Source organism: Orcinus orca, chromosome 2 (genome assembly GCF_937001465.1).
Source record: "Orcinus orca chromosome 2, mOrcOrc1.1, whole genome shotgun sequence".
NCBI classification, from domain to species: domain Eukaryota; kingdom Metazoa; phylum Chordata; class Mammalia; order Artiodactyla; family Delphinidae; genus Orcinus; species Orcinus orca.
Window position 1 is genome coordinate 195,526,366 of NC_064560.1, and position 27,664 is coordinate 195,554,029.

The window sequence follows — 27,664 nt, forward strand, 5'->3', positions numbered from 1 at the left end:
TGGCTCAGGCCACACAAAAGCTCAGGCTGCCTTGTTGAGGGGTGTTATCAGTAGTTCATTCTACTGCTGTGAACCCCGTGCGTCACAGGCCTATGATTTGTCAAAGTAGCAGGTGAGCCAGGAGCCTGGGCTCCAGAGCCTTCCAAAAAGCATCACCACAGCTACTGTGCACTGACTGCCCACCCCGTGCCAGGTGCTGTCTGTGAATCTGGTCCAAATCCAGAGATGTTCCTGCAAGGATTCTCATCTCCAGGGGTAAACGGAGGCTCCAGGTAGATACAGAACTTGCCCAGAATCTCAGCTAGCACGTGTCTAAGCTAAGAACTGGGGCACTCCCAACTTACATCATGCCACCCGTCACAAGGAGAACTTGTCGTGGAATCTCAGGCTTGGTTCGGGTTCCTGCAGAAGCAGAACTTGACACAACGATTAGCAAACAGGGAGTTTATTTGGGACTGCGGGAAGCACAGGTGGGGGAGGTGGACATGAGACAGTGAAGGGAAGACAGCCACAAAGGGGTACGCTACCCAGGCAAGGCCACCTCAGAGAGCAATGGGGCTTTCTCCCACCCAAGACTCCAGGAGACAACGTACAACATGCCTGGAAACCACACACACACAAACCAGGGGCTAGGGAGCTGGGGTGTTGATCCACCCTCTTGCCATCCATTGCTGGTTGAGGGTTGTTTCCAAGGGCATTAACTACGAAGCATCTTTGACTTCCCACACCTATGGGCTTCCTACAAGGAAGAGAAACCCTCAGGCAGACATTAACCACAAACGGCCAAAGGAAGGCAAGGAGATGGCATCTTTTGAGCATCTCCTACATGCCAAGCACAGGGCATCTATCTCCGGACCTCATATAGAGAGAGGCAACGCCTAATTATGATAAGGAGTGTGGGTAACTGGAGTCAACATTTATAAGCTATATGATCTTGAACAAATCTAATGTTTGCAGCAAGATGGGAAGGGTTATAATGCCCACCATGCAGAATGAAACTTGGATTGAAAGGGATTATGTGTATCAAGCAGTCAACGTAGTGTCTAGAACACAGTGAGTTCTCAGATAGGGTGAACTTATGTGAAGACCATAATATCCTTAGGTCATTCAATCCTCACACTGACCTGTGATGACAGTGAGTCTCACGGGGGTGAAACAAAGTGCCCAATGTCCTCCAAACATCAGACAGCAGAACAGTACTTGATCCAAGGCTAGGAGACACCAACGCACAGAGGGGAGTGTGGTACCCGTGAGGACCGTGTCATGATGAAGATAAGGGTGCCAGCTCCTGTCTCCCTTCGTGTGTCTTCTCCCCACTCCAGGGAGCTCACAGCTCAGAGTAAGGGTGAGCTCCACACCTTCTGTCTTCGCAGCGTGGATCCGGAACGCAGTGAACTTTGCAGCTGCCTTCCTCTCCAGAGGTATAATATATCCATTCCCCTAAGTGCTTGACATAGACACATTGGAGATTTGAAGGCATTCTTGAAAGCTCAGTATTTCTGTTATTAATGTTTTATTGGATGGTGGGCAACACAAATGCTACCCAGGCGCGAAAGAAATCATTTAAATAGGAACATGGTCCTTTGCATAAAACCTCCATTTAAAAGGTTTTAAAATTTTTTTTTCTTTATTTTTTAAAAGTGACTTCTGAAGAAGGCTTCAACCTGAGGAGAAGGATTAAAAGTAATACTGATGGCTTCAGGGTGAATTTTTTTTTCCTTCGGTAATTTAAGTGTCCGGATAGAAATAATGATGTCCACCTGTCAAGGCGAGAAGGCAGGAGACACTGCAGAGAAAGATAGCGGGGACCTTCACAGAGGCTGTGCGGCTCCGAGAGCTTCGTTAAGGGGCTGGGAGGGAACGAGCAATTGCCCTCTCTCTGTCCTTATGCTGCCCTCTTTCTCCAAGCCTGAGAAAGGATCTGAAGGCTCCTATGATCCCCAGGAAGTTGATGACGGCACGGGGCTCCCAGTCCTGCATGGTTCATGAATCATCATCCTCTGTGTCTGGCGCTGTGCAAAGCCCCTCACCTAAATGAAACCAGAAAGCTTCCCGGGACCCATGAGGATGCCTCCCAACATCCCTGCTTTACAAATGAGGAAACCGAGGCCCCAAGAACTCAGAGTCACTCGACCAAGATGTGGCAGAGACTCGGTCAGTCTGAGCTCCCAGCCACTGTGTCACACTGCCCCACACTCCCAGTCACCCATGATCCTCAGCACGGTGCTGCCAGAGTTTGAGTTTGTAGCTCATTTCAGAGTAAAGGGATCCAGAACCAGAGAGGGGCAAGGACTTGTCCAAGGTCACACAGCCTGAGCTTGAACCAGAGTGGTCTGACTCCAGGGTACTTCCCAGCTGGTGGGAGTGTGGAGGGCTTTAGCTGGTTGGCTTTCCTTCATGGCTCATTTTAGTTAGTAAATCAGGTTTTTTAATAGTTTTTGTTATAATTAGCTTCTTATGTTTTGTGCTACTGTATCAATAAAGAGTAAAATGTACTTGACATTTGTGTTAACTTCGTGTTTTATTCTTAAAAAAAAATGGGGGGCTTCCCTGGTGGCGCAGTGGCTGAGTCCGCCTGCTGATGCAGGGGACACGGGTTCGTGCCCCAGTCTGGGAAGGATCCCACGTGCTGTGGAGCGGCTGGGCCTGTGAGCCATGGCCGCTCAGCCTGCGCGTCTGGAGCCTGTGCTCTGCAACGGGAGAGGCCAAAGCAGTGAGAGGCCCGCGTACCGCAAAAAAAAAAAAAAAAACAAAATGGGGCTGCTAAGTCACCTTGAAAGAAGTTGGTATTATAGTTATTACCACATAGCAGGTATAGACAAACCTGTAGGTGTATCTAATACACATAAGTATCACTACATACATGTTTCATGTATGTAAATATATTACATACATATCAATTCACACACTACTCACCTCTTTGTATTGCTTAGAATTACTGACAGTCATTGAGTATGTTGATCTCTGATGCTACTCTTCTTGAACATATTGTTGCCCCATAATAAACAGGTTAGATCTTATTGCAAAGCAAGACTTGAATGACGTAAAGTTTTGCCCTTGTGACTTACAATGCGGAACTCATCCTCAGAACCACTGCTCATCCTCTTTGTCCACAGGATATTCATACTATAGTCTATCTTTCCTGATAAGCCATCACATGTACCTCTCATCAAATCTCAAGGTCAGAGAGTGCTGCCTGCCTTTCTTGTGGAAAAGCCATCAAGGCCCCCAAAATGAATGTTACCTACACCCTAGGCAAAAGTTTAACATTCAACCAACCAAACCCAGAGTGCAGAAATCTGTCCAGCCATTTTGGTTTGATATTGTGACAAAGAGAAAAAGATGTTAAATGTATTATATGGTTTTATGTACACCTCAATTTATTCTGCAGAGTATCAAAGGTGGTGTAAGCAAGATGTAGATCTGGATGCCTAATATATCATCTCCATTCCAGAGGGCTTCATGTTTCATTCAGTTTGAAACTAGACATAATCAGGTCATTATGTAAATAATAAAATGTGATCTGTAATTTCTTTAAAGAATAGCTGATAAGTTATCTGTGATCATTTTCGTTTTGGTGTTAAGTTCATATAGCAAGCATTACTTTACTATGAACCCCACATGTTAATAATCTATCTTAAAATATGAGCCAGGGTCTGGTGAAAGTTTAGCTCTGGTGTGGTGGGCGTGAGCTCATGCTGACCTCAGCCTTGCTTCTCAATGTGGAAGAGGCTGAGAACATGATACCTGGGTGGAGGGTCACTGTTCTGAACAGCAAGTTCATTGCCTACCATTCTTACTAACTCAATGAAATTTCCTTTGAAATTCACTGGTATCAAAATGACACTCTACCATGTAATAAGTAAGTTCAATTATATTCTCTAGTTGCATTTCAGGTCTAACCCTTCAAGAGGTTATGCCCCTTTCTTTATATTAAACTCGTATTTCTAAATAAATTTGAAACACTTAGGCAGAGTCGCTGCGCGGTCTTCTTTTTATTTTCCATGTGTATGGGGAGAATGGCTCATTTGAATGGCTGGCCCTCATCTTTCTCAAAGCAGAATTGATGTTTGGTGGGTCTTAAATCCAGTAGCTTTATTCCTTCCCTCTAAATCCTTTAATTCATAGAAGTTTCAAACATGAAGATCCTTACATCAAACTCTTGTTTTTAAGATGGTCTATCTGAAGATCAGAGAAGGAAAATGAATTAACCAAAGTCACACAGCAAGTTCATGGCAGAGCTGAGACTAGATCCAAGCAATCTGAGAGTAGGATGACCGTTCACTTCACCACACTACTTCACCCTAACTCAGAAATATTCACATTTTATGAAGAGGGTTGTGCCCCAGGTACTGCCTGTCTACCCATCTTTGGCCATGGGTCCATATTGTCCAGTGTGACTGTCCACACTTTCACCCTCCAAACTTCACCCATCAAGAATTTCTCCACCTCACCATTGCAAACACTTCTTGGATGTGCCATCATAAACCAATTTTCACTATGTCCATGTCTAGAAGGGCTGCCAAATCAGACCCCATCTTGGAGGAGAGGTTGTACTTTGTATCAGCGCATTTTCAGAGGGATGAGATGAATCTGGGTATTGCTCAGGAAAGGGGGTTAAAATAATCACAAAATAAAAAATAGGTACACTGAGCATTGTTGCCAAATATCTAAAGAAAAGTTTGTGATATACATGAGGAATTAAAATTTTATCCACAGCATGAAACTAGGGCCATTCAAGTGTTTGGTCCCTTTGTATACTAATCAAAGATCTTTCTGTCCATTACAGTTGACCAACAAAAAAAATAAAATAAAATAAGGAAGATGTATTATCTCATGAGGAAAGAGTTTCCCAATCTAAGAATTACAAGGAAAAGCATCACAGCGGTCAAAGCAGTTCTGGGTTCATGTCTTAGCTCTGACTTACAAGCTGTGAGACTTTGTAGCTACACAAAATGATGAGCATGCCAATGATGGTCAAGAGGATGATGACAGTGATGAAAAAGCGGTGATAAGGAAGACACAAAGATGATAACAGCATAAATAAAAGCTGCTTCTGGGAAAAATGTTAAGAGATCATTGCATTGGGTGGAAAGTGGGAACCAGGTGACATCTAAGGTTTCCTACTTCCCTATGATTCTGTGCCTTTTTAGTGAAATAAAAAGAACAGAGCTTTAGAGTCAGATCAACAACAGGACAGATTCACTAGGTATGAACCTATGATTTTGGTCAAATTATTTATGTTCTTTGGGCTTTTTTTTTAACCCTGGAAAATTGTGATAAAGTATCTACCATGCAGAGTGGTGGACAGAATAATACATTTTAATTTTATAACGTACCTGTTGCAGGCATATGAGACTCGCCCAATAAATATCAATTTCTGTTGAAGGATGAAAGGAAATGGCGGGTATTGGCCTAAAGTACTGATGGTTCAAAAGCCAAAATGACTGGACTGATGTTTATCAAGGACATTTTGAGAACCATGTTCAGTAGCTATGCCTTGGATCTTTAGAAAACCAAGTAATAGGGAAGGTCTCTTTATTATCCTTGTAAGATGCCAGGTGGACTTAGGTCTGGAAATTTCCCCCCCAACCCAAATAAGCCTGGACTTCAACCTGCCTTTGAGCCTTTTCAAACTTTTTCCGATTTTGTCCAAAGTTGAATTCCAACCAGGCTGCTCACTCATTCATTTGTTCAACACACCCTTATTAATTACATACCATACACTAAGATCTGTTAAGCATGGAGGATGGATAAGTGAATATGACCAAGCCCTGACCGTGCTCTGGTGATGGGATGGAGGATAGAGACCTGCGTGCAAGCTGTCACAACATGGCGCATTAAGCGCTGAAGTAAAGATGTACACAGAATGCAAAGATGGTGTGGTGCAAAGTCTGCTGAATTCTGCCTGGGCAGCAAGTGGAGGTGAGGATTCTTCCTGGAGAGGATATGTCAATTTAGGAGAACTGGGTGAAGGGAGTAAGCAGCACAGCCCAAGATTAACTTTTGTAAGTACTGAGGGGTTCTTTGTATATTCAATAAATATTTATTGAAGACCTTCTAAGGGGCATGTCTTGAGGGAAGCACTGATGCAGGGAGAGCAAGACAGACACAGAGTCTGCTCTGCACTATTTCTGAGGGAGGAAGCAGGAACTTTAAGCGTAGTTAGGAAAGTAAGTCGGGCTTCCCTGGTGGCACAGTGGTTGAGAGTCCGCCTGCCGATGCAGGGGACACGGGTTCGTGCCCTGGTCCGGGAAGATCCCACATGCCGCGGAGCGGCTGGGCCCGCGAGCCATGGTCGCTGAGCTTGCGCGTCCGGAGCCTGTGCTCCGCAACGGGAGAGGCCACAACAGTGAGAGGCCCGCGTACGGCAAAAAAAAAAAAAAAAAAGGAAAGTAAGTGGATGGATGGATGACACAGGAGGGAGGAAGACAAGGCATTTTTCTTTAATAATGTCAAATAGAAGGAAATCAAGACAAGAAAGCAGGGTGATGTGATGGAGAGAGATCAGAGGGGAGGGCCTCATCAGAGAGGCCTTTGCCTGTGCTTGTCCTGGAAAAGCTGTGGGCCATGACGCATGCAAAGCCCCAGGCAGCTTCTGCCGACACATACCAAATGCTCATTGGAAATAGTTCTTATCTTGGACACAGATATGTAGGGGTCTGGAATGGGTCCCTCTGATCACTGACTCCAGAAATACAATGAGGTGGCCTGTGGGGGTGAGTGAGGGAAAGGAACTGGAAGCCTGGGCACTCATCAGTAACGATGCTGTGCTGAGGGCTGTGCCCACATCCCTGAGCCCCCTTTTGCTCTCCTAGCCCCATGGGGGTGCACTGGTAGTGTCCCCACGACATGGCGTTCTTCATGGGGTCCTGCTTTGCATTCTATTCCCTCCTTCCCATTGAATTCCCTGCATCCAGCACACAGCCTGCCACAGAGAAATGAGTAATGATAATTGAATGAATGGAGGCACAGATGAAAGAGTGTAATTATGAGAATGGCAGTATTTCTGCTTTTCAGATAAGGAAACTGAAGCTCAGAGAGGTTATGTGATTTGCACAAGATCACAGAGCAAGAAGTTGGGAAGATGGTGTCAAGCCACAATTTATCCATCCATCCATCCATTCATTCATTCATTCATTCAATCATATTTGTAACAGACTTTGTTAAGAGCTTTGACTATGCATCCATCGGCCACTCTCTTCTGCCAGCTGGTGTTGTAAATACAGACAAGGCAGGTCACTGTCTTTAAGTTGCTCATCAAATGGAGAAATGATTGGGTTGTCAAATTCCAGAGTCCAAATTTCAAATATGTCTTCGACATGAGATGAATTCATGGAAGTTACAAGAATAAAAGTGTTGTTATAATGTAAAAAAGATCACTTTAACATTTCTGTGTCTGGGAATGCTTGTTCTGGCTGGGTGACTTCCTTCTCTCTGGAATATTCAAGGTAAGGCTGAACACTCCTTGGTCAGACCCAGGAGAGAGGTTACCCAAGCTCAGGTTGCATGTTATACTGGGTGGGCCATCAAGGGTGGGTCCCTGCCTCCTGCAGGACCCAAGGACACAGGGGCAGATCTGCAGCGTTGTGCCCTGCATGACTCCAGGCACTGAGTCCTGGAGCAACTGGCCGGCATCCAGCTTTCCGAGCAGACAGGCTCCTGCATCTGCAGCTCTGCCTAGAGGCACCCATTCCCTGAAAGAGCAGTCAGTGCACCATCTGGGACCGGCAGAAGATTTCCATCCACACTGCCACTCTCTCCTGTTTTGTTCTCTTGAGTGGGAAGAGTTACAGGAACCAGTGGTGATTTAGTAAGACTCTAAGTGGAGCTTCTCAGAGGTAATGAGGTCAGCTTCTATGGAGGTCATGCTAGAGAAAAGAGCAAAAGTTAGAAAAACAGTGGGACAAAGACGTCTCCAATATCTCTGGTCCCACAGCAGTAAGAATGCACAGGTGGCAGCCAATGTGTCTGGTGCAGGATGACTGCTTCTTGTCACTCTGCAAGTTGACCCCTTAGGTGTGGGTGGGACTAACTGGGGTCACGACTAGCATTCAGGGAGGACAGGCTTTCATGGGCCAGTGCTTCATACATACAGAGCGTCCAGCAAGCTTCTGAACAACCTGGCAGGTTGTTCCGCATTTCACAGAAGGAACCATAGTCTCAAAGAGGTGGGATAAAATATCCATGGTCATGTAGGTAGTGAAGGCCAAAGTCACAGGCCTTTCACTGCCTCACTCTCTCGTCTTCTTGGTGTGTTTATAGAAGTCAAATAAAAGAGACAACTTCAACTGACAGATTAGAAAAATCACTGGCCCGTCTTCTTCCACACAAGGTGGTCTAATCCACTTGGGCAATCTTCACTGGGTTAGATTTGACCTGCCTACATGTATGTTTCTCCCAACAGACTTAGCTCATTTGTGGTAAAGAAAATAGTTAACCCATGGTTATATCCCAGAGCCTATAGCAGGGACCTGGCACATAGCTGAGTCTTGAGTGTAGGCAACACAACGTATGAGATGGTGATTGCCTGAATCATTAGCAGGGTCTCTAGCTTCTAAGCCATTCCCCCTTGCCTAGGCCAGTCCTAGCATGGTGTGCAGTGCCCACACCATGTCCAAGGTCACTAAGCTATTAAGCAAAGATAATATTCAAACTCTGTTATTCCATTTCACCTTGCCACCAATACCACATCATACTACAGACAGACTGATGTGGTAGCCAAAGCCATCCAATGGGCACTGATCATGTATTTCCTATAAGCCACCGGGCAGTAGGTCAGACTGGAGAGAAGATTCCCTTACAGACAAGTAGGAGACAAATACCTTAGCATGGAAACAGTAAGTTGTCAGTTTCCACCAAGACGCTGTATCAAGGTAAATGCTGGCTGCAAAATGCCAGAGGTACCATGACGTGAAGATGTGACCCTGTGTGGGATTGGAGAAGGGGATCGTGTTGACAAGGCCCTGAGATGGGCTATACCCCCGTCATAAGCCTGCATGACCCTTTGAGGTCCCTGCGACAACTCTGTGCTAGAAGACTGTGCATTTGCAAGGCCCAGAGCATGGGAGGAGCTAATGGCTGAAGAGATGTTTCTAGAAGCCCCCAAGAGCCACACAAGGACCCGAGAGTCCTCATCTGGGTCCTGGGCATGGGGGGCTTGGTTTAGAGATGGGAGGAATACACTCAGAAACACTTAGCGGGGGGCAGAGCGGATGTCTATTGCAGAGGGACACACAGATGGTCCGCTGCTGGGAGACACTGGGAAAAGCTTCCAGAGAATGGTACTCTGGAGCTAGATGTTTGAAATGCAGAGATGGGGGACGGGCCTGGAGGCCGGGGTCACCGAAGGGACAAAGGCAAGGAGATTTTTTCTGGGGAAACAAGCGTTGTCCCAGAAAACCTTGCTGGAGCGCGTGTCACGTGTGAGAATTTGTGTGAAGCTCAGGGAGGACATGTGGAGGGGTGAAGAGTCAACTTGTCCAGTCCTCCCCAACCTCCCAGTTCACTGGGCCAAGCCAGCAGTCACCTCTCACAAGGCAGATCAAGACATAAGGCTAAAAAGACAGATCGGAATTGTAGGTGAAGAGAAGTGGGAGAGATGAGGTCCCGACAGCTGGATTTAAGCCCTACATCAGGACGTCATTCAGAGCTAGAATGCTTCTGCGGAAGAATCAGAAGTCCCCTGATTTAAAACAAAAGCGAAGAAACAAAAAGCACACAATAACTTAGCAAATTTATTCGGGGGGAGGGGTGTCAGGTACGGATGTTCAAAATGCCATTTGTTGCCTTCCTGGGATGGCCCCAGACTTTTACAATTCTTAATCTTTCCTTGGAGAAGGCAGAGGAAGCCCCCGGGGACCCCAGGGCCCTTAGCAGAACCCACCAAAAAATGTTGTGTCTTTGCATTCAGAGGATGGGCTCTTCTGGAGAAGATTACTTGATGAGCTGTCATTAACATCCACAGGGAATTAAGGGAGCTTGGGGAAAGAACAACATATACATAGGGTATTATGGGGAGGGATTATCAGGTTTCAGTCAAATGCTGTGTCCTCACCTGTTATTGATTTTCTTCTCTGTTTGAAGATGGAGATTTAAACTGAGGGAGGGGAACAGACCCTGAACTGCCCTTTCCTCTCAAGGCTGGGAGGAACGGAGCCACATGGGGGCGGCCAGATGACAGCAGAGGGTGCGGAGACGGAGGGAGGATTTGCTCATCTTCTGATGAAGCACCAAATGCCTTTGGCTCTGTGCCTCTCCTTCCTTGCTATTTTTGGGCCATCGTAGCATACAAATCTGAATCTCCCATCTTGAAACCTCTCTCTCTGAACTCTGGGTCGACAGCTTATCCTCTTCTCTTCCGGAAACTGCCCTGTTCCTCACACCTGAAGCTCCAAACAGGAAGCTCTCACCTCCAGCAATTCCTTCCCCTGTGGTTTGGGTACCCTCCACCGCAGTTGCTCAAGACAGAAAGTGGGGCCCCACTCCCTCTCCTGAATTCCTAGCATCCTAAAGATCTTATCTCCTCAGGTTTTCTTGATTCATTTCCTACATCACTACAATTTCTATTCACCCTCAAAGTCATCCTGCACCTAGAGGACACAGTCCCAGTTCCTTAGCAAGACTTAGAATGTCCTTCTCGATTTGACTGGACCTCTCTCTACGTCCTCGTGTCTTTCAATTCCAACAACACCAAAGAGCTTGCGTCTCCCAGCTTAGACTGTGCACCAGGTGACTTCACACTTTCCACTTCCTTGATCTGTTCATGACTTTCCTGACTCATATGAGGCTTCAGCTCCTCCAGGAAGTCTTTGCTGATTCCCCCCAGGCTGGGTTGGGTACAATTTCCATCATGAGTAACCATGTATTCGTGGTTACGCCCTGACCCAGTACGCTACAGTTTGTCACTACTCAACACTGTCATGAGTGACGTTGTGTGTCTGTGTCACCCACTGGACCGTGGGCTCCTTGGGCTAAACCTCTCTCTACCCCAGAACCCACTTCAGTTCATGCAACTGCCTGTGCTCACAAAGTATGTGTCCAAAGAATGCATAATGAATTTCCTTTCCCTGGAGAACAGAGTTGCACTCGTTGCTCAAGAATTTCTCCCTAAGATCAGCTTGGTGCTTTGTGACCACATAGAGGGGTGGGATAGGGAGGGTGGGAGGGAGACGCAAGAAGGAGGGAATATGGGGATATATGTATACATAGAGCTGATTCACTTTGTTATACAGCAGAAACTAGCACAACATTGTAAAGCAATTATACTCCAATAAAGATGTTAAAAAAAAAAAAAGAATTTCTCCCTAAAGAGTCTCAGAACTGGAGGGAAACTCTTCCCACCCCCACTTCACAGATGTGGAAACTGAGGCCCTGGGAGGGAAAAGCTCTTTGCCACTCCTGGACTGGCCTGGGTGCCCGACACTGGTCCTGGACTCCTCTGCTGGCAGCAAACCGTCTCTCTCACTCTCCTCTCTGCTGATGCTGACCCCTGGGCCAACCAGAAGCAGCGCTCAGGACCCCCCACCTTACTCTGAATCAGCTTCAGTTACACTAAGAATTGGAGTCAGATAGAGGCAGAAATAGGGTTGAAAAGAGGCTTGAAACTGTTGTCAGAGACTATATCCCAGCTTCCTGAGAACCCCCACTGTCAGTGACTTCTAGAGGCCAAGACAGTAATCAGAGTCTGCCCAAACTCTGACGTCCCATCCAGCATGTTCTTGTGAAATTCCAATTCTGTGATGTGTGTAGACCTATCCTTGACTCTCCTGCTAGACTATAGGATCCTGTAGGGCAGCCCTGGGGGTCTCATTCATATACCTATCAGCCCCCAATACCTCGAGTCAAAAGCCAGGCAAACAGTAGGTGTTCAGGAAAGAGTGGTTGAAAGAATTTAGTTCTCCCGACTCTCAGAGTAGGGCATCGCCATCATCTCAGGCAGGTTAGAACCCAAGCCAGCAGGAAGCACCAACAGGGATGTGGTGCTTATGCACCTGGCCCTGGGCTATGCTTTTACATCATTGCCTCATTTCATCCTCAGCCCCATCACAGGAAACAGTCACTGCTATGGTTCCCATTTTAGAGATGGGGAGACTGAGGTTGTGTAACCTGCTTATGCATTTAAGCCCTGGTTCACTTGACCCCATAGGCTTAAGTCTCTCAATTTGTGATAAAAAACAAAACAAAACAAAACAAAACTGGATGACAAGAAGGAGAAACACCTGCAGCCAATGTCAGGATCAGTCAAAGTGTCGAGTGAGCCGGAAGCCAGGGTGGTGACCCAAGATCCGTTTGGATCACATCTAATTAAGACACGTTCTTTTTCTTTTATTCTGTTTCTTTTGTCATGGCTGCACTATTGGCTTGTGCTGTCTAAAGAGAAAATAGTTAATTGGTTTATTTAGCCAACTATAGATGTAGTCAGTATTATTCTTCATTGTGTGAATTAAATTAAATAGTTTATTTACCCCCATGCATTTCATTCAGTTCATTTAATTTAATTTCATAGTTATAACATGGGGAACAAACTAACTAGATTTTCCCCTTTGGGATGGAAATGGGCAAATATTTTGGTTCTGAATTAACAGGCAGCAAAGCTGATATTTATAATAAATCATCCATTGTTAGTCATCCTGATAATTATTCTGTGAATGGTCTAAAACAGACATGGGCATGTAATAGACATATTGTTGGCTTTTACTGCAGTTTAGTTCTTTGTGTTAATGAACAATCTAAACTGGAAACTGAGAGATGCCTCCAGAGCAAATTGGTTTGTTTCACAGGCAGGAATTGAATACCTACTATGTGCCCACCCTCCTGAAACAGCTTCATATGTGTTCTCCATCACACCAGCTCCTGCTGTAAACATGTCTGCATCTTCCGTCTCCCACAGGAAGATGTCCAAGCCCCTTAGCAAGACTTGCAGGAGCCCCATGACCTGGCCCCACTCGCTTCCCACCCTCAACTCCAGGTCCTTGCCCTCTGTACCCCACTTTCCCCCCAGATTTGCTAAAGGCATTATCAATGCTAAACTCTTTGCACTCGTGCTAACATGCTGAGCTGCACTGGGATGGTGGGTCTTTGTTTCCTCTGTCCTCTCCCTGGTGAGCTCTGATTAGTCCTTCAAACTTTGGCTTAGTGTCTACCCTGCTGTAAGCACTGTGCCCTATAACATCAGCAGCACAGTTGATACCACCCTCCTTTACCCTTTAAGCAAATGAGCATCACATCCTAATGCAAGTGGTCCCATCACCCACCGTAAGGGTGTGGCCTTTGCCATCCTGGATAAAGGAGGAACCCCGTCTCTACCTCCTCCTTTCTCATCTGAAACCCTCACATCCCTAAAATAGGCTGATAATAATACCTTCCTTGTACAGTTGTTTGTTTTCAGGACTAAATGAGGTTACAGTGTGTAAAGGATTAAATGACAACGTACGTAAAAGTAAGCCTCTAATAAACATTAATCGTCACTATCTGCTTATATATCACACGTTGTACTAGACTGTGAGTTGGTGGTGAACCAAGACTTTGTTATTCACGGTTCCCTGTGACTAGCACAGTGCTTTGAATAGAACTGTTTTTCTTTGATAAATGAATATTTCATAATTGATGAAGATTGCTAGAGAATTTCAGGTGACAATTAAGATTCATCCAGGCAATGAAAAAGGAGAGAAGAAAGGGGCCCAGAGTTCTGTAATTTGAGGGGCACCAAAAATTGCAGACAAAAGCTCCCTGCTCTTCCATAGGGTCTGGAATCTCCCATGGAGGATGGAGCTGGATATTCGAAAAAGGGTTGATTTCAGGAGCAAGCAGAGAGCCTGCAGCCCAAAACTTACATCAGTTGGGAAGCTTTGAGCAGGTATAAGTTCCCCCTGAAAAAAACACAGCCCTTTCATCTTTCTTCCCCTAATAATGAATAAACTCCTGAACAGTCCTTTGGGGACAATAGAGCAGAATTGTAAGAAAGAGTGTAGGAGACACTTTCTTTGAATGAGAGGAACAGATTCAGAAAGAAAAGAAGCTCAAAGCTGACAGATTCACGTTTGGCTCTCATCTTGGTCCATCATGAGGTGTGTCATCTGGGGCCGATCACCACCTCCTGGGGTTGAAGATCCCTCACCTGTGAAAAGGGGAGACAGCAGGAGTGTGGCGGGGGTGAGCTGAAGTCAGGGAGTGCCCGGGAGAAAGTTGGGAAGAAGTGGAAGTGGACACAGGCGGCATCACTCTTGCCCACGCCCGGCACAGCAGCCCTGCGATACCCGCTTTCCACGCACTTAGGGCTGCGTATCAATTAGTCCCAGGCCTTAAAGCTGAATGCAATTAATTCTATAACGTGCTGCTCTTCCTGCTGCATTCCAGTGAAATCACATCATGAGATCAGGGTACGATGAAGGATTTCTGACAAAGGGAAGGCAGTTCTGAGTCAACCCTCCATATGGCCTTCATGTAAGGGTCTGGTCCAGGATGCCTGAGCCAAGTGAGGACCTTGGATGTTCTGCCACATGCTCTGCAAAGGGGAAACACATGGAGGTCCTAAGTGATGGCTCCTCATTCCAGGGGAGTGCGACCAGAGCTAGAGAAAGAATGAGAGATAGGCAGGAAAGGGCAATCAGGGCCTGGGAGTGGTTTCTTCCTTGAAGTCTCATCCAGCCGCTTTTCCCTACATCCTCTCCACAAAGATGCTGGGAAATAGGAGTTTTTATATTATTTTTATTGTGGTAAAATAGACATACCATAAAACTTACCATCTTAATAATTTTTAAATATACAATTCGGCGGCATTAAGTACTTTCATGTTGTTGTGCAGCCGTCACCACCATCCACCTCCAGAAATCTATCATCATTCCAAACGAAACACATCCTCTCCATTCAAGAATAACCTCCTCGTGTCCTCCCACTACCAGCCCCTGGAAACCACTATTCTATTCTCTGTCTCTATGAATTTGCCTGTTCTTGATGGCTCGTGTAAGTGGAATCATATATATTTGTCGTTTTACACCTGGCTTATTTTACTCAGCGCAATGTCCTTAAAGATCATTCATGCTTTATCATATATCAGAATTTCATCCATTTTTAAGACTGAATAATATTTCATTCTATAGATAGAATGTTACTTCATTTTGTTTACCCATTCCTCTGTTGATGGACATTTAGGTTGTCTCCACGTTTGGCTATTGTGAATAACGCTGCTATGAACACTGTTGTACAAGTATCTGTTCAAGCACTTTCCTTCAGTTCTTTTGAGTGCATACCCGGACGTGAAATGGCTGCATTTTATGGTAATTCTACATTTAACTTGCTGAGTAACTGCCGTTCTGTCTTCTACAGTGGCTGTGTCATTTACATTCCCACCAGCAATGCTCAAGGATTCCAATTTCCCCACATTCTCAGCAACTCCTTTTGCTTTCTTTTGGGGGGGGTATCATTTCTAGATTAGGGGTATTGCTCCTTCCAATAACGTAGGGATTCTGCTAATAAGGAAGGCATGGGGAATGGACCTTGGGAGGAAAGAAAGTTGTTTTTTGGTTTTTTTTTTTTCGTCCTGGTACCTAATAATGTAACTACCAAATTACAAAGACTAAAAATTTGATTGAACTACCAGAAAAACACAGGTAAACCCCCAACCCAAATGAGCTTCTCTGACACACCTAAAGCAAAAAATGATAAAACAGGTGTAACACAAGTAAAAGATACAGTGGAGTTGAAATTCACTATTGAAATGCTGATGTACCACACACATGTAAGTACATAGGTGTAGTATAACTTATAGATATACTGCTAGAGGTAGAAAATGTGTATACCCAACAGACAGAAAACGTATATCTTTTACATTTGGTACATATGGAAAATTATAAAAATTGATCATGTTCTAAGTCTAATCCTCCTCTCTTCTCCCAAAATATGTATCATGCAAATCATGGTCACAGTACAATTAGAAATCAACAGCAAAAAAAGATAACCAAGAAGAAGGACAATGCACTTTGGAGTGAGGAAATAACAGTGTCTGCAGGCCCTGGACCAGGATGAGGGGGAGCTGGGACTCCAAAGGCAGGCTTCACCCACCACCCACGGCACCCCTCTCCACCCAAGCTCAACTGCTTGACCACCTCTGGGTTTATACTTTGGGTTCGTTCTTGTGTTCACAAATGGCCAAGGAAGACTTACGTCTAAAAATTCCAGCTGGGTGAATCTTTATCATGAGGATTAGGAAGTAGAATTTCAAGGATCTTTGCTTGTCTCCATGGATCGCGGTTCAGGACCCATGTTCTCTGTGAGCTGAGCTCAGATCACAGCCTCCCAGCTAAACACCCAAGTGCAGCCTGTGCTCAGAGGTCAGAGCATGTCTCACGCCTGCCTTTCTTCTGGTACCCTTGCTCTCTCCCAATTTTCTTTCTTTCTTTCTAAAGAATGAAGATTCTATGACCTTGCAGCCCAGTGGCAACTTTGAGCAGGTGGCCAAATCCAGACCACCGGACTGTTTCTGTAAGGCCTGCAAATCCCAAATGGTTTTTACATTTTTAAGAGTACCACTAGTTCATAACCTATAAATTAGTCATTTTATCATCAAATAGCATCTTCTTTGTCCTTTTTTTGCCAGGTATTAATATTGACATACCAACTTTCTTTAAGTGAGGGTTTTGCCTGGATGTCTCTTTCCATCTATTTTCTTTTAATTGAAGTATAGTTGATTTACAATGTTTTGTTAGCTTCAGGTATACAGTACAGTGATTCAGTTACATATATATTCTTTTTCAGATTCTTTTCCCTTATAGGTAATTATAAAACACTGACTATAGTTCCCTGTGCTTTACAGTAGGACCTTGTTATTTATCTATTTTACATACAGTAGTGTGTACATGTTAATTCCAAATTCTTAATTTATCCCTTCCCCCCACCTTCTCTTTCTCCTTTGGTGACTGTAAGTTTGTTTTCTATGTCTGTGGGTCTGTTTCTGTTTTGTAAGTAAGTTCACTTGTATCTTTTTCTTTCTTTTTTTTTTTTAGCCATTCATTTTCAATCTTTGGAACTATTTGTTTAGCAAGATCTCTTGCAAACAGCATTTTGTCATATTTTGGTGGGTCTGTTTTAGGTGAGTTTAACTTCTTTTATGTTGGAGTTACTCAAATTTGGTGCTTATTTCTACCTTCTCTATACTTTCTACTATGTTTTTTGTTTTCTTCTTTTTCCCCTTTCTCTCTTTCCACTTGATGATTGAGGTTTCTTTAATACTTTTTATTTTACTCCAACTAATGTAGGAATTGTACCTTCTCTTTATTTTTTAATGTCTCTCAAAATTTTTCAATATATGTATGAATTTTTTTTTCTGAAAGACACAAATATCATCTGTACCACCATGTCCTAAGCAAGACAATCTGCATAGGTTATTTGCTTTTTCCCCAAAACTCCCTATCTGATTGCTTTGTCGTCTGAAATTTCGTTCCAGCTTGTTTTACACATTTAAATTTTTTTCAATGGTGATTATAATACTATTATTATTAGTTCACAGTCTTTACTTAGAGGTCTCAACTTTTCTAGCTTGTCCTCTCTTTGAACTGTTACGGTGTTAGAGGTTTCCTTCGTCAAGCACATGTTGTAAGGGACATTTTATTTTCAAAAAAAAGTATTTTTGTACATGGAGGTTAGCATTACCTTTTCTATCCTAACTCCCTGTTATTATTTAAAAGTCTCTTTTCCTCCACAGCCGTCTTTCCTTCTCTTGTGGCTGCTTTGCAGCCTTTATTTTTTTCAGGATGTGAAAAATACTTTAAGTTTCTTCTCAGATTTCTTTGTGATCTTTTCTTTTCATCACACGACTATTCTTCCACTCCTTGCAGTTTTGTGTGTCTCCCATGGGCTTCAGCTTCCTTCAGTGTTTTGTGATTCTTGGTTATGTGGTCATCATCGCCCTGGGGGATTTCTATTTTTTGCATCCTGGGATTCTCAGGGTGCATTGTCATGGCTTCCAATCATGGCCTGTGTCTGAGTTTGGACCCTATGCTCTATGTTGCACTTGTCTCAGGACAGACTTTACCCTTTGGTGGCTTTGGGTCCTGCCACGGGCAGAAGATACTGCTCAAGTCTCCAGACTAGAGAGGGCTTTAAACCAGACCCCTGGGTAGACAGACAGCAGTGCAGACTCTAGAAATGGGGGTCAGGTAGCAGATTTCCAGCCCTCACTTCAGATTCACAGATTTAAGTGCAGTCTTCAGCCACACCCAGATCCCAGATGTAGCCCCAGCCCTTCCTAGGACTCAAAGCCATGACCAACTTCATACTTGGAACTGGACTCTTCCCAGCACTCCCTTGGGCCTCAGGGATTCAGACCCTCCTAATCACAGCAAGAGCCCTCTTTTCAGGAAATATTTCCATGTCTGGTATCTGGAGACTCCCCTTTCTTATTTTAGGTCACTGTTATGTGTTTAGTACACCTTGCCAATATTTTCCCCATCTTCCCCATGTGTGCACAGAAGTAGGGTAAAATGACAGCAATTATTCTGTGTACCGTCCTGAGCTAAAATTCTCATTGCTATGTGAGTATAATGGAGTAATCATAACCATCTCTCAGGATTATTGTTGAAGCGAAGAAAGATAAAAGCTTTGGAAACCATGAAGTGCCTAAAATATAACAGTCCTTATTCTTTTTTTTACATCTTAGCAAAACCCCACAGATTCAGTGTCAATGAGAGAAAGTCAGATTAACTGGGGGTAGCACTGATTTCTGTGGATATCAGTGCAATGATAGAAGGGTTCTAGGGCGAAATAACTTGGGAAAAAGCAGCAAGTTATAGCACCCACTCGGAGGTTCCAAATATATATCTGTGTATTACAGGCTTTGAAAAACCCTACTGAAAGGACACTAATGTAGATTCGTTTAATCTCATATTTCCAAAGTGCATTGATCATGAAAACCTTTTTAATATAGTGACGAAGATATACATGAATGATTGAATCAGGGCACACAGTAAGGAATCCTGATTTTGTGAAAAGACCAAATGATCTAAGAGTTCTAAATGAGGCTTTACTAATATTAGGCACAGAATTAGCAAGAAATTTTAGACAGTACCAAGACATCATAGGAAGTAATATATTGAAAAAACTGCAATCTAAAATAGGTTTACCTTAATTAGTAATGTATCAAATACAAGAATTTGATTCATACCTCAGAATGTCCTGAAAGACCAATAAACTGAAGGCCCACTATGAGGATGCTTAATGAGACTGGGGCCCTTTAAGTAGAATGGGCTCATATCATAGATATGAGTTTGAATATTAATTTCAACCTCCCTTAGCCTCAGTGTTATCTTCTGTGAAATGGGAATGATATCAACCACAGCAGCATGTTATAAACATCCAACACACAGGGACCACTGGATAAATACACATTCTCTTCTGCTGTATCCACAGCACACCCCCCCACGGTGAAGAGGACATTGAATGAAAACCATATGCATCAACTTGCAAAGTTGTGACTACTGGTGGTGAAAGAAATTCTCTTATTTTCTAGACCCATATTATGTCTTAAATATTAAAGAGCTGGCAGATTATGGAATTTTAGACCTTACATATTAAATATTAGACAACTAATAGACTGTGAGATTTTAGAGCTGGAATGGGTCTGATAGTTCATTTATTTAGATCCTCTCAATGCTTAGAAAAAGAGTCTGAGGTTCAGAGACAACCCATGACCTGTCCAAGGTTAGTGACAGGTGGCAATTAGTACCTTGTTTCCCTGGCTGTCTGCCCAGTGGTCTTCGAGGATTCTACAATGCCTCTCTATCAGTGAGACAAAAGTTTAGCCAAGTCCAGGCAAAAAACCTAGGGCTTTAAAGAGGGGAAAGTTTCCAAACTTCTTATTTTTCTTGAGCAGATCTTACAACACAAAAGGGGTGAATCACATTCTACTTTCATTTAAGGCACATTCCTCCTGATTTCTACAAATAAATGAGAGTTCTGCATATTTCTGATGGCCGGCAGAGAGGGTGAATTTTTGCTCCATATCAAACACAGCTGCTACTTTCCTAGCCTCTTGTCTGGAAGACTGAGCCAGGAGTTGTCCGTGCTGGTCCCCAGGAGCGATGTGCGCTTGGGTTGTGTTTCTGTCACCTGGAAGGCAACCGTCAAAGCCAGCCATGTGTGCCTGTGAGATGCCTCTGTGTATTTTTAGAAAGTTTTTAAGAGGGAGACAGCCAAAATATTTTTACTGCACAGCAGGCACTGTGTCATGCTGGAGTGTTGGAAAGAAAAAGAGGAAAAAAGAAAGAAAGGGAGGAGAAGATTTAAAACTGGTGCACAGATTGAAATGGTTAATGGCTTCGCGGGCCTGGAGCACAATCCCTCAGAGCTGGGAACACTCTGTCACAGTTTCCTTTCCTCCAAATGTCCCCACACAGATTCCAGTAACCATATAACGTAGGCACAGCCCACCACGTGTGAACCTTGACGATCAGGTAGGACTCGAAGGCAAGAGGACACAGGGAAGAGCACGTCAGCCAAGGCAGGGTGAGAGCAAAGCTCTGTGGGGTGGACGTCATGTGGAGAATCACAAGGAATGAGGCGGAAAAGGAAAAGGGGGACAGCCTTCAAAGCAGGCTCTGGGGTATGGACACTGCCCATGGACAGAAGAGTTATAAAATAATCTCACACTTGCGATTGTGCTTTGCAGCTCAGAGGGCATTTACACACCGCACAGTCGTTGGGCCCCTGTGGGTTGGCACTATGACTAACTCCATGGCACAGATGGGGAAACTGAGGCTCGGGAGGGATTAGGATTTGAATCCAGATTTTCTAATACCACCTCCAGGGTGCCTCCCTTACAGGCAGTGTGTTTTAAAGATTTTTGAGCAGGGTAGTGACCCAGTGTGTTGAGTTAGGTGGGGGAGGGGCCCTTGGAGCTAGAGGAAGATAGAAATGTTACAAAGTGAAGAATGGTCCAGAGCAAGCGTCAGCAAGAGGTATCCGTAAAAGGCCAGGCTGTAAATAGTTTAGGCTTTGTGGTCTTCGTTGCATCTCCTTCTTTGTTTTTATTGTTTGTTTGTTTGGTTGGCTTTTACAACCCTTTAAAAACTGTAAAAATATTCTTAGCTTCAGAGTCATTAAAATAGACCCAGGGCTGGATTTGCTCACTGACTGTGGTTTGCTAACTCCTGGTCTAGAGTCTCGATAAAGAGGACAGTTTGGAAGGCTGCCGAAATTACCCCAGGTGAGGGATGGTGAGGAGTGGGTCGGGATGGAGAACACAGACACCCAGCCCTACAAAGAGCCAGCGTGATGCAGGGCTCGGGGAAGGATGGACAGCAGGAGAGGGGGCAGCTCCAGGACCTGGCTCCCTCCTCTGTGCCCGCAGCAGGCAGACTTACCAAGGCCAGTCTCTCATGGAGCACTCTCCCTCCACACCTTTGCTAACCAGGGCATGGAAGCAAGAGCTGAAGGCTCAAGGCCGTCAGTGGGAGCTGGAGTAGAATCACTTCTAGAAGCCAGGGGCATCAAAAAGAGCCTGTGGCCAGTTTGGGGCACATAGAGGACTCAGCCAGGCCATGCAAGCAGGGGCAAAGCCAACATTTGCATTCCACCACCGTGGGGACAGGAGACATCAGTGATGTTCCAAGTACCGCCTCAATATGAGACGTAACAAATAGCACAGCCTGACACTTACACGGCCAGCTGCTGGCTAAGCATTTTACCTGCACCACCTTGCTCAATTGGCCATTCCATCCCCACAAGGTACTGCTAACTCTAATCGCTCCTACACCTGGCGACTAAGGTGGCAAAGGCTTAGAAAGCTCAACCATGGTGGTCATGAGTGACAGTCTGGTGCCAGACTCCACTGTCCCAAGGATGTTTCCAGCAGTGGGATCCAGGACAACAGGTTTACTTCATTCTGTCTCAGTTTCTTCACCTGTGAAATAAAGATCGTGATCATAACGTGAAGGGGAGTGAAGGGACCACGAACCCTTAGCCTAAGGCCCAGCAGGTGCATTGTGTTTTTGGTGGCGTCATGGGGGTTGTTCCCACATCACACAGCTAGTAAGTAGCAAGGTCAAAATCTGAATCCAGAAAGATCACTAATTGATCATAGGAAAAGACCCTGACCATTCTAAGTCTCTGAATTTCCTCCTATGGAAAATGAGGCTGTGAGCCCTGCCAATCTTAGAAAAAGGATGAAATAAGATAAAAGTTAGAGTCCTTTATCAAAGCAAGGATTGTTACTGCTTGGTTCAATGATGACAATAATACAATTTAAAATCTGCGAGCCGGGGTGACCTTGCCGTCAGAGCAGTGCTGGCCCTTTTGGACGCCGAAGTTTGACGTACACTGGGCAGAGAGGGCAAGGGAAGAGCAGTTCCCATCCCTGGGGGGGACCTCCCTGTGTCCAGTCCTTTCACGAATTTCAATCCCCCTCCAGGTGAGCATTCTGCCTATTTTTTTTTTTTTTTTTTTTTACAGAAGAGAAATGTGAATTCCAGAGAAGGTAAAGAAATGTATGCAGGGTCATGTAACCACCAAATGAGGTCTGATCTGACAATCCCTGCTCTTTGTATGACACCACGATTTAAGTAGCTCTTCAAAAGAACAGTGGAAGAGAAGTCACAGCTGAAAATATCCTTGAAGGAAGTCAGATCTCATAGATAAATACTGGCCTTCTCCATTCACCTCTTCCTTCCCTATAACTTTGGATAACGGGGGTTTTATTGTCAGTGAGGCTTATGCATGTGTCAGGAGAGTGCTGGAGGAGAGTAATCTATGTGGCAGACCCCCCGGGATAGGAAATAGAAAGTCTGCTCATGCTGACAGTTCTAGAAAATTCTCCCCTTTTTGTGAAATATGTGCTTGTCAAGTGGTCATGAGATAGCTGGAAATCTGAGCCATGCAGTAAGAGCTGAGACCCTGAGGAGGGAGAGGCTTCTGAGGATATTTTGAGAGTTTGTGCCCCAGTCATGAACTCCCCATCCAGAAGCCCTACCTCTCTGCCCAGCTAGGCCAGGAGCAGGGAGTCCTCTCCTGTTCTGTGGGCCAAGCACTCATGGCAACAGTACTCCAACGTTGCTGTGCTTAAGAATCATCAGTGGATCTTGTTCAAAATATTCATTTCCAGACTCTAGTTCCTAAGAATTCCAATTAAGTCTGAGGACACCCAGGAATTTGCACTTTTACATGTTTATTCCAGACCACGCACAAAGAAACACTCACCCTGGGATCCATTGTATCCTGGAATTAACTGAACAATTACAAGCCACCAAGAGCTTATAAAGAAGACCCTGGATGGCACGGGAGTGTAAACCAAGGGTAGGCATTTAAGGACACATCCCCCAAGAAGCTCCTGTTTCAGTGGAGACCTGAGAACAAGTGAATTGGAAATATTGGTAGGTCAGAGGAAACGGCTGGAAGAAAGATTGAGGGTACAGGGAGATCACAGCATGGCAGAGAAACTCAAAGAATTTTGACAAGTCTAGTCGGGAACAGGAGGAAGAGAGAAGCTGGAAACATGTTGGGGATATAGGTCGGAGTTGGTGGGCAGAGCCTTGTAAGCCGTGTAAAGATGTTGGGTTTTAGCTAAGATCCATGGGGAGCCATCAAAGAGTTTTAAGCTGGAGAATCACATGACTAGACTTGTGTATTTAAAGCTACTCTCACTGCTCTGTGGGAGATGGCTGGGGGAAATGCAGGGCTCCAGTGAAGGGCTGTCTGCCGCACCATCCGGGCGACAGATGAGAGTGCTTTTAAATAAGTTGGAGGCCATAGAAAGAAAGGAAGAAGCAGACATGAAAAGTAGTGAAATTTTCAGAAAGCGAAATCCATAGGACATGCTGGAGGCTTACATGCAGGGGAGGAAGGCGTCCAGGTGAATTCCCAGATATTGGACCAGGGCCACCGGTACGTTGTTGGTGACACTTACCAGGATCAAGGGTGCCTGAGACCCACCAGATGTGAGCTCCACAAGCTCAGGACTTTGTCAGACTCTTGCTGCTGCCTCCTCAGCATCCTCCACGTGGCCCAGTGCATGATAGAGGCTGCAAAGAACTGTTGAACCAGTGAGGAAAGATAGGGGGGCGTGTCTGGGAAACGTTGAGTCTGAGACCCCTTAGTGGACATGTCAGGTGGATGGTCTATCTAGATATGGATACTGGATATCCAGAAGGGAGGGCTGGAGAGAAGCATCATTTGGAACATCAGTGTATGTAGATAGTAACTGAAAGCAGGAAGCATTTAAGATGATTAGGGAGTCTAGAATGATAGAAAGGCAGGAAGGGAGGAAAGCCAAAGAGAAGAGGGGAGAGAAGGGAGGGGAAGGAGGAGAGGGGGGTGGGGGGATTATTTATTTTGGAGCATCATCTACATTGTCCCTGGAATTAACACCTCTGAAAAGACTAAGGGTAACTTATAGAAGACGTACATTGTGTCACACTTCTTATACATATTAACCATGAAAATGAAACTATATTAGATGATTTCCATAAGCAAGGCATTGCACTAAGTATTTCACATATATTATCTCATTTAATCCTAATAGCAGACCTATAAGGTAGGTATTACTATCCTCAGTTTTCACATAAGGATGCAAAAATGCTAGAGCCTTTAAGAGACTTGTCCAAACTCTCCAGCCATTGAGATTCAAACCCAGTTCACCACATACCTTCCTCTGCAAAGTTCTGTGAGCAAAGTAAAAAGGCAAATTCCCAGTGAAGGCAGATTAGAGAGAGAAAAATTCAACTATGTAAAGTCAGAAGTGTTCATTACTTCGTGGCGAATAAATGGGGCCTCTGAGCTCTGTCCTTCCCTGAGTGTTGGTCAGAATACAGCCCAACCAGGACCCCATACACGTGACCTCTGCTGAGAGCTAGAAAATGCAGCGTTGGGTACCTGACAGCTCTCTTGGCCTGATTTATGGGTGTGTTTGTTGTGCTTACATCATAAATCTCCACCCCCAGGACTTTTCAGTTCTGGTATTTATTGACCAAAGACAACTTGTGTTAAAAAATGTTTTGAGATTTTGCCAGATAATCGCTATGAAATATTTGAGAAAACATGCTGTCCTCAGGTCAATGAAATTCTGCAGGTAGCTGATTTTGCTACTGGGGCAAATACCTTCCCTGTCTACTATTTTATTGCCTTTTTGTAAAACTTGTTTTAATCAAAGAGGCAGATTCTTCATATGTGTCACTTTATCACCTCACCAGTTCATCAAGGGAAAACTGAGGGGAATTATCAAAAGAGATTTCCCTCAGGGCCTGGGAGAGTTTTGTTTCTTTTGAACAAGAACTTTTGGCCAAGTGTGTCTCAGAAGCATTCAGGTGGCAAAACACCTGGAGAAAAACTGTGACATGTAGATCCTTCCATGGAAAAAACCAAAGATAGAAACGTGAGCTAAACCTGACATTGATGCCAGATTCTAGTATAAACAAGCTGAAGACTTGAGAGAAGAATTCTGGAGAAAAAGTAAAGAAAACTCCCAATAATCAGCTTTGCTTACTGTAAGCGTGTGTGTGCTCTTTCAATGAATTTGGAAAATACCCTAAATGATCGATATTATTGACCACCTTATCTGGTTTAAAAAGAAATAGTGTCCTAGTTGGAACACAGTCAACGATTGTTTTCAATCAGGAGTGCCAAATTCTAAGTCTGCAAGGCTCAGAGGTGTCAAGGAGGAGTGACTGGTGTAAGAAAACACAGAGACATTAAGCATCACCCGAGGATCTTGGAGAGCAGGTGCCTCTCTTAAAGGAGACATCCACTCCTGGTGTCCAGGAGGCTGTGGGTACATTGTGATCTGAACCCGAAGTTTGTCAGAGCTTCTGTTCTCTCAGTAGAATCTGAAAAGTCTGATTTTATCATGGAGGATCCAAGCTTTAAATGTGAATTGCTAATTTTGATTTTGAAACAGTGTGTGGGCCAAATGGAACACATCTGCAAGCCAGACGTGACAAGGGCCACCGGCTGTGGCCGATGTTAAGACTATTACTGCGAACTCAGCGTCATGGGACAGTTGAACAATTGCTGTTCCTTGTAGTAAGATATTGGCCCTTGACTTTCTATAATTATGCAGATTGGGTGTTTGTTTTTGGGCTCAGAAAACTGAGTGTTTCGAAAAGCAAAAGTAGGGAGGGTTGCTGAGTCTCTGCCCCTGGCCGAGACCTTTACTGGTCTTTTCTCCTGATACCATTTGCCCTTGGACCCTTCTGTGAATGACGTCCCTGCTTTTTGCCCCACTTGGGTACTGAGCTTGCTATTTCCTCTACTGGTGGGAATAATGACAGTAGAGGTTAATGACCTGTCACGTGGGAGTTGTCAGTTCTCCATCCCATCGTCCCATCCAGTCTTCACTTTGAGATAGACGCCATCCTCACTCTCACTCCACAGAGAGAGGCTGAGCGGGTGAAATGCATATCCAAGGCCACTTGCCTGGTAAGTGTCAGATCCAGGATTCAAGCCGAGTTCCCTGTCTCCACACCCACCTGTGCTGCTTGTAACCAGCTCCCACCACGCCTACCTGGGCTCCATATTTCTTCTGCAGCCCACCTGGGCTTCTGTGCATTCTGATCTCCAATCTCAAGGCCTGTCCTTCTTCTTAGCCTTGAGTTTTCTGCCCCAGCATCGGTGACTTGCATCAGCCCTGCTCTCCATGGGCATGAGAGTCCCCTACTCCTACGTGATATATCCCCACTTGGGAATCAGAGGGCACACACTTCAAATTGCCTTCCAGACTTAAGCAGACTGAGGCTGACTCTCTCAGTGGTTGTACAAAGTTTCAAAACAACTATCCTGATCAATGCACCATCCATCCAGCAGCAGAAGCTACACCCTAGGAGTCAGATTTGGACAACCTTTACCCCCACCCCAATCTAATCAATCAGCAAACCCCGTGGGTGGATGCCTCAACATCGCAGATATCTGTTAGCTTCTCTCCATGAACACTCCTGCCTCGGCAGCCTGAGCTTACACCGCTCTCACCTGAAACACCAGAGCTTTCCACCTGGATTCTGCTCATGGGATCTTGACCACTCTCTATGGGTCTTCAGATAAAAACCACAGCCTCCTACTCTCTGCATGAGCTGATCCCTGCCTGCCTCTCCTAATTCTTGTAGATTTCAGGTCGAAGTCCTCTTTCTACACCTGTCACAAGTCAGGCCCTCTTTCTTTGTATCTTACTAAAGTTCCCAGTATCTATCTCCATTTAAATTAAATAACTAAATTCATAACTAGGGTAACGTCTGCCTCCCTGAAAAGAATGTAAGTATCATGGGGAAAAGGATAGAGTCATTACTCTTGGATTCATGGTGCCTACATGGTGTCTGCTGAGTGGTAACCACTTCATAGATCTTCATAGAGATAAAGAGAGGAAAGGAAAAGAGTGAGGAAGGAGATGTTCCTTCTTCGGGACACAAGTGAGAAGTAAAGTCCTTTCGTGGCCAAATGAATTGCTTTGGCTGGTAATTCACTGACTCACCCATGATCCATCTTGTCCTTTTCCTTGAAAGGATAACAGTCTCACCATATCCTTCTGCCCCATGTCCAGGATCATCTTCCCTCCAGCCAAGCTCTAGTGGCCTTTTCAGATTTAGAATCTTAATCTTTGGAAGAGTAGACTATTTCCTTCACTTGAGGATTTTTAAAAATTTCACTTGCTAGCATCATCAAATCCACTTCCTCTGAAGATGGGGATGACATC